The 7,747-nt window shown below is 39.2% G+C and overlaps 2 long non-coding RNA genes across 2 annotated transcripts; one reads left to right on the top strand and one right to left on the bottom strand.

Annotated features, from left to right (window-relative positions):
• Window positions 1-2,621: 2,621 nt before the first annotated feature.
• LOC135410639 (uncharacterized) lies at window positions 2,622-3,413 on the bottom strand. Its single transcript, XR_010428809.1, has 2 exons — window positions 3,232-3,413; window positions 2,622-2,919 (listed from the first exon to the last, which is right to left on the bottom strand). It is a non-coding gene; the product is annotated as an uncharacterized LOC135410639 (long non-coding RNA).
• Window positions 3,278-5,396, top strand: LOC135410638 (uncharacterized). Its single transcript, XR_010428808.1, has 2 exons — window positions 3,278-3,667; window positions 5,203-5,396. It is a non-coding gene; the product is annotated as an uncharacterized LOC135410638 (long non-coding RNA).
• Window positions 5,397-7,747: the final 2,351 nt, after the last annotated feature.

Below are 7,747 nucleotides of genomic sequence, written 5' to 3'. Positions count from 1 at the left end.
TTCCACACCAACTAAGAAATGCAAACTAGGAAATTAGGTTGTTGTTTTGGTTTTTTTTAAGGCCAAATAATCATAAAATCATAGAATGATTTGGATTGGAAGGGACTAGGAAAGATGCCCATCTGATTTGTTGTTTGTTAGCAGAGAGGGTCTCCTGTGTGAATTGGTGATTGGTGGTCATCTTGGCCACAGTGACCATGATGCAGTTGAGTTTAAAATCTTATTGGCAGGAAGAAAAATGCCAGAAAAACTTCAGCCCTGGGTATCAGGAGAGCAGACTTCAGACTGTTCAGGGAACTAGTGAGTAAGGAGCCCTGGGAAAACACTTTTGCAGGTGTTAGGGTCCACCAGTGCTAGCCACTTTTTAAGCACCACCTTCTAAGGACACAGGAGCAGGCAATTCCAAAGTGTCAGAAGGGAAGCAAAGGGGCAGAGGACTGGTCTAGCTGAATAGGGATCTTCTTTTGGAGCTAAGGCAAAAAACGAAGGACTATGTGGGAATGAAAAACTCGCAGTCGACCGTAAACTTGGGTGGGATCTGCTGCTCCAGCTAGATCCCTACAAGTCTATGGGACTTGATGAGATTGTCCCTGTCATGGGGACATCCGAACTGGATGATCTTTAAAATTACTTCTTTCTACTTATTTTTTTTTCCAGAACCACAGCCACAAAAAATGCAGATAGAACACACTGTGGTGTGTTGACTTGCTTGTAGAAAGAACAAGGGTTCTGATTTTGATGTGGAAGAACCATTTTGAGAACTTTCTGGCCTGTTGGGAAGTTTCATGAGGTGAAAGGGAAGAAAAGAACTGGAATGAAAACATAGAGCAAAAGTAAACTGATGCACATATAGCCATAAAAAAGAAACCTTTAGATGCTCAACAATGTAAGTCAGTTCATCAACTATCTTTTTGGTAATGTTTCTTGACTTACAAGGTACACAAGAATTTGCCTCAGTTGAGTACTAATTGTTATTTCTGAGGACACTTCCTGCCCCTTTGCTGAGAACACAGCTGCGCTGGGCAGGGCACGTCTCAAGGATGAAGGACCACCGCCTCCCTAAGATCCTGCTTTATGGTGAACTTACCACCGGCTGCCACATGAGAGGAGCTCCAAAGAGAAGATACAAGGACTCCTTGAAACAACATCTCAGCCTTGGCCATATTGATCAACATAACTGATCTACTCTGGCCTCCAATCAGGAGGCCTGGAGACACACCATCTATAACGCTGCTGATGCCTTTGAGAAAGCACACAGGATCACTCTCAAGGAGAAAAGACAAGGCAGAAAGAATCGTGCCTTGCAGAATATACCACCTAAGGAGTCTTTTTGCTGTGCCTTTTGCAACCGGACGTGCCTGTCTCGTATCGGCCTTTTTAGCCACCAGCGCGCTTGTAACAAATATGGGTAGAGCCCTTCCCAAATCTTCGTTCACAAAGCCTAGCCATGACTCTGACTCCTGCCCCAGTGATGATGACCATTATGCAGCCAGCACCAGGTGGCACTGCCAGAGCTGCTGTGGATAAGGGCCAGGAGCTTCACCAGGAACTCTTGCAAGTAGCAAAAAAATCAAGTTCAGTCCTAATATATTAATCCTATTTCGCATACAGGATTTGGGTTTCTTGTTTTTATTTGGGTTTCTTGATTTTGTTTGGGTTTCATTTCTCTTTTTTTGTTCCTAGGACTCCCACATTGATGTTTGGGTTGAATTCTTGATGGCAAATGTTTGTGGCAGTGCCATTTGTAACAAGCTCCTGTCAAAACTGATTTATATGGTAAAATCTGAGAATCAACATTAAAAATAAACTCTGATGTTCCTTTCTAATTTCTTATATGTAAGAGATGATGTATTAATGCCTGGAATCACAAGGATCACATTATCACAGTGCTCTCTTGTCTATACATTTATGACCTTTTTTTAGGTCTGGAAACAGCCACTTCCAAACTATGTATATAGAGGTACAAATGGCTTCTCTTTCAGTGGATAAAGACTGGACAACAGTCAGAAGATTGCAAGGCTTAACACTGCTTGGAGTGACACCTCAGTTTTTAGAAGCATATGACTGAGTCTGTGACATTAGACAGCATCTCTTGTGATGATATTTTTTGTTAGGAAATCTGAGTATTTTCTCCTTCTGGTCTTACATTGGTATGTTTAAAAAAACACCACTACATACCATCATAACCAGAGTGAGGAGTACAAAAAAAAGAAAGAAAGAAAGAAAGAAAGGAAAGAAAGGAAAGAAAGAAAGGAAGGAAGGAAGAAAGGAAGGAAGGAAGGAAGGAAGGAAGGAAGGAAGGAAGGAAGGAAGGAAGAAAGAAAGAAAGAAAGAAAGAAAGAAAGAAAGAAAGAAAGAAAGAAACAAACAAACAAACAAACAAACAAACAAAGAAACAAAGAAACAAAGAAACAAAGAAAGAAACAAAGAAACAAAGAAAGAAACAAAGAAAGAAACAAAGAAAGAAACAAAGAAAGAAATAACATAATTTCTTAACAGTGACATTTTTTCAAACTAAAGGTTTCCTTTAAATTTCCAAATTTCAAAGTGTTTGAGCCCCTTCCCACATTTTCAAATACAAACCTGAAAATAAATGAACTATTTCTCTGAAGGTGAAAATGTTCTTGTGGCTTTTTAAATCACTGCAGCAGAATGTGTATTGTTGTTTGTTTATACCAAGTTGGTGTCGTAACTTTCAGGTACAGCATCTGCATTTCTAGACTTCTGCTTCACTTTTTGTGTCACCTGCTGAAAGAAAATGCTCAGACCGTCTGAGGATTGAGCAGCCACTTCTTTGAAGCAGTTACCAGCGCAGTTTCTGAGTCCAGCCCTCTGCCAGCACACATTCAACCAGCCTACAGACATCAGTAGCTGGCTTTCCCTCACTCTGAGGCTTCAAATTAAATTGCTGTTGAGACCCTATGACATAAATTAAGAACAGAAAAACCAGTTTTAAGCTTACAGCTCTGAAGAAATCACCAAACGAATTCTATTTTGGCAGGTTGCTGCTCACAACTCAGAAAATACGACAGCAAAGCAAATCACATGTCCGGTGTATGTTTTATAACCCTGTGCAGACTAAGCCATCTTGTAGGCACATGCTTGACTATTTTTAGTGGCTGTGCTCCTGCAAATATGGCAAAGTCCTTTAGTATTGCCGAGTCACTAGGGGCTACTTGAAAAGTAGCAAAAGATGTCAGTTGCTGGGATTTTGACTGAAAATAATAATACCTGGATTTCGTATTTGCTTCACAGGTTTGCCAAAGAGCAAATGAAGTCAGCCCTGGCAAAATGACGATTCTCTGATTGCTGCCTCCAGCCATGAAAGTGCAGGATCTGACTGTGTTTTATTTTCATCACCATTACTACAACAGCATTTAAAAGGTACACGATGGCTCGCGGGAATGCCAGTGTTCCAGAGTGTCCATCTGGGAATCAAACAACTCTCCTTCAGTTCCAAGCAGGTACTGTGACATATCCAGAGGACCTATAACTGACATGGCCCATTAGTCATAGAAACATCCCACTAAAATTAGAGTCAGCTTTTCATCTTTATGGGCCTCATGCCTCGGTCCATATGTAGAACATACAGAATGGATTTTTCTTTTCTTGGCATGTAACCCCGTCTTTCCGGTATTTTGGTTCCAGACCTTCGCGAGCAATGCAGGTGGCTTTTGTTGTTCCACAGCTCATATTCTTGACAGTTACTGCATCTACACAATACTTCTGGATTTAGCCAGGCTGAAACATTCTCACAAACAGTTACTTAAGATTACCAGCATTAGCACATAAATATAATAGTAATTAATAACACTTTGGCTTCTTGAAGATCCCTTGTGCTGCTCTGTTGGCTCTATTTCAACAGCACCTAAAAAGCCAGCAGCAAGGACTCTGCCTGCCCCAATCATGTTTTTAAGCTTTATGTAGTTTGGTTTTTAGGTCTGTAACAGAGGCACAGGGATAAGCTACTGTGACTCTTACTTTGAGAGCCCAAGATTTTCATGACCCTTTCCCATTTGGTACTGTATCTATTTATTTATCTGTTGGGTCCCAGATGGATACAGTTCAGACCTGTTTTTCAGAGGTGTTGGGCAATTAACAGCTTCCATATGAGCCAAGGTGAACTGTGATCATGAGGTACTGTGCTGGATATGGCTTCTGTTTTTTTGGAGAGAGCATGCACAAGACACCATTTAAAGAGCGTTTACCTCAAATCTTCATTCTAAATTTAAATTTATAGTAAACAGGGACTTGAATAACCTTTGTGTCATTTACAGCACTTTTGAAATGAGTAAAGGAGATATTTTGCATTATTAATATATTCTAATAAGAAAATCCAAGACTTCTCAATCCTACCCTTCCACTTGAGTTTCCTGCTTGCTGCCTCAACATATAGGTCAAACACTGGATAAGAATCTCCTTTTCTTATGAAATAGTTACTCCAGAGTAGAGGGTCAGGTTGACAGTGAGGCTATTGCGACACCATTGCTTTACCTGGCACACCAGATTTTATCTTCCAGTGATGTAAATATACAAATCTTCCAAAGCATTTTACGTGTTCAGAAAGACAAGAGTATGCCAAGTTGCCTTATTTGAAGTCCCTACGTTTATATATACTATGTTACAAAAAAAAAAAATAAAATATGTAAACTGCCTGGATAAAACTCAGAGGAATACTCAGAGCTGACTAATAGTAGGTAGCACTTTTGTGCATACTGTGCAACATATTGCAATATAAACAACGGCTGTTCCAATACAGAAATAGAAAAGGTGATTCATTTCAGTTTGGAATGAAACAGTGGCATGTCTTGGTGTTACTAATAAAAGCCGTTAGGGCTTTGCTCCCCACAGGCTTCATTGCAATAGTAGCAGTGCTTCTGTTAGCTCATTATCAGCAGTGCTGGCAGCACAGGAGGGAGAATTGGTTGCACATTCAGATTATTATTGTCATTGTAACACTTTATATTAAGACTCCTTAAACAAAGGATTTACAAGCCGTGTTAGAGAGAGTCTGTCAATAGAAGCTGTTATAGAATCATACTGTTACTACAAGGGCTGATTAGTCCTTTATTGCCACCCTGTGAAAAAATTGCTAACTACCCATTAACTGTTTGTAAACCGAGCTGGAGTATTCAGACATGTATGTTTGAGGAACACGAGGGACCATTTTGAGGATTTAATCTGGTTTCCTATATATTACAGGTCACAGAATCTTGTCAGAGGACTCCTGCAGTAAGCCAGCAGTTTCTGGATGAACTACTTCACCTTTCCTAGAAAACCATCCATTTTAAATCTGAAGTTCTCAAGAATCCTTAATTACCCAATACTTAAGCTTGTAAAAGGCACTTATTCATGTGGTTCCAGATTTCACTTATTAAATAACCTGCTACAGTAAAGATCCTTACACTACTGCAACCTTTCCCCTTCTTTCCCACTGGCTTTCTTTCACTTCATTTACATTCTATGTTCTATATAAAAATTGTTACTTAATATTTTAAGTTTTGGTAGAATCTGAGCTCCATCCAAGCTTGGGATCAGTCATGCTGATGTTATTATGAGCAAATGGTAACCCGTCCTTCCAAAAATTACATATTCAACACCTAACAGATGTAGAAAAAGTTTAAAGGCTCGGAGGTTGGCCACAGAGAATGGAGTAAAGAAGTAATGGATACATGCAGCTCCTTGCCACTTTTATACCATAGTGAGACATCTCCCCAGAGCTGCACCTGCAAGGGTATTTGCCTTTGCAGACCTCTCTGGAAGAGGTCTCCTTCTCTCAGAGGTGGCCAGGCTGCCCCTTACGAGTAATTGAGATAGTGATTTAAAAATAAAACTAAGATAAAATAACAAAACAAATGAAAACAAAACAAAAATTCTCCCCTAGCCATGCTACATCATGCACAGAGTGTTAGTGATGTAGCAGATAATAAGAGCTGTGAGCTCTGCACATACCACTGGTGTTCCTGTACCCGTGAGCTTTGTGTCACAACCTCCATTTCTTACAGACCACTATGCCTTCCCCTCTCATAGGCTTCCCTTTAGCAACTCGACAGCACTGAGCTTTTCTGAGCACACAGAGTGACCTGGTGTAGAAACTCCAGGGTCCGCATCAGGTTGTCTCATAAAATAACTTGGATCATCTCTTGTTTTTCATTGAATAAATTCAACACATTCTGCCTATTTTTTTACCAAGGTGTTTAGCAACAGTAAAGCTGGGAACTGCAGAGTGCTGGCAGGCCAGGTCAGGCACTGTGCTTACTGCAGCAGTGTTCTCCCACCAGCTGGTTCTGCTTCACTGTAATTTGTTCGGGATTTGCATCAGAACCTCTAAGTTCACCTTCTGCAAAATATTTATTAATTTTTTTCTCTCTCTCTGTCTCTCTGAGAGAAATGTTCCCCACTCCCTCTCTTTTAGAAGAGAATAATTTGCCACAGGATTGGAAACAAATTAGTACCATGTTGGGAGAGCAGCTCTGCCTGTTTCCCACGCACATTCCTTGTATTTGCTAATTTTTTTCATCATGAAAATGGCAGAAAGGCAGAGGTGAAATCAAACGTATCCAAGGAGTTCCCTTAACAGAGGTAGGGATCTAAAAAGAAGTGAGGATTCATCCTCCACAATTATAAACATGTTCCATTTGTACTGGCTGCGGTACACTCCAGATATCCTAAGGATGGTGACTTTGAAGGATTCACAGTTCAAACCAATATTGACATGTTCTTTAAAAAATCTTCTCAACTGAGAGATATTGTTGTGTCTGGTTATTAACTACCTATTACATATATCAGCCTAATTCCTTCTCTTTTTGCAAATGCTAGACTATTTATGTTTAATTTGATCATTAGATTTAATTTTTACGATGTTCCTAGGACATCAAAGTCTTCTAAAAGACCTTCCTGTTGTAGAAAAGCTGTGATGTAAGGCTAAAAAATAATGCAAATCTCAAATTGAGTGTGGGGTTGAACTAAGAATTTTTTCACTCCTTTTTAGAAAAAAGAAAGTTCAGATTTTTCACTTTGACACATTTTGAGAGTAAACCTACTTAAATCTAATAGAAAATTGAAATGAAGAAAAAAATAACTACATGATAAATGAAGTATTCTAAATCAAGCAGTGTCTTTTATTTGATCAGAACTGAAATATCTTTTCTTTCATTTTCATTCTGGCAAAACTAACAAAAAAGTCATTTTGGGTTGACCTGGAACAATTTTTTCCCTAAGTTTAGACAGAGAGTGGAAAGATTAGTTATTTAGACAGCACTACTCCTAAATTCAAAGGCTGTGCCATTTCCAGCAGGCTATCCTTCCTGCCTTAAATGAGCTTTTCATCCTTATATATACGTTTATAACAAATGATGAGAGAAATATTGAGTAATCGCATAGATCGCAGTCAAAGTTTCAAAATTCCTTTAGCTATTTGACCTTCCTTTCTTGGAAGGGTATCCTATGTGTGTGCAACTTATTCGTCATTCCAGTTTATAATGAGATCTTTTTGTTGTTGATTGCAGCCATTTGTTGTTGTTTTAAAAATAAAACCTTTCCATATTAATTTGTTCCATCTCTACTGTTGTGGGAGATAATTTACAGTGATGTGCCTGGCCTTAAATGAATACAGGTTCGTTTACAGTAGGAAGAACTGTTGGAAAAAATACAATGAGTTGTGCCCAAAATAAACAAACTTCACTTTTCCATTTTAGTTCTGCCAATGCCTGTGTGATACTGAGTATATAGAAGCAGGAAGTTTGCT

The sequence above is a fragment of the Pseudopipra pipra genome, chromosome 3 (genome assembly GCF_036250125.1).
Source record: "Pseudopipra pipra isolate bDixPip1 chromosome 3, bDixPip1.hap1, whole genome shotgun sequence".
Lineage (NCBI taxonomy): Eukaryota > Metazoa > Chordata > Aves > Passeriformes > Pipridae > Pseudopipra > Pseudopipra pipra.
Note: the sequence above shows the minus strand (reverse complement) of the source record. Positions and strands in the feature narration are given on the sequence as shown.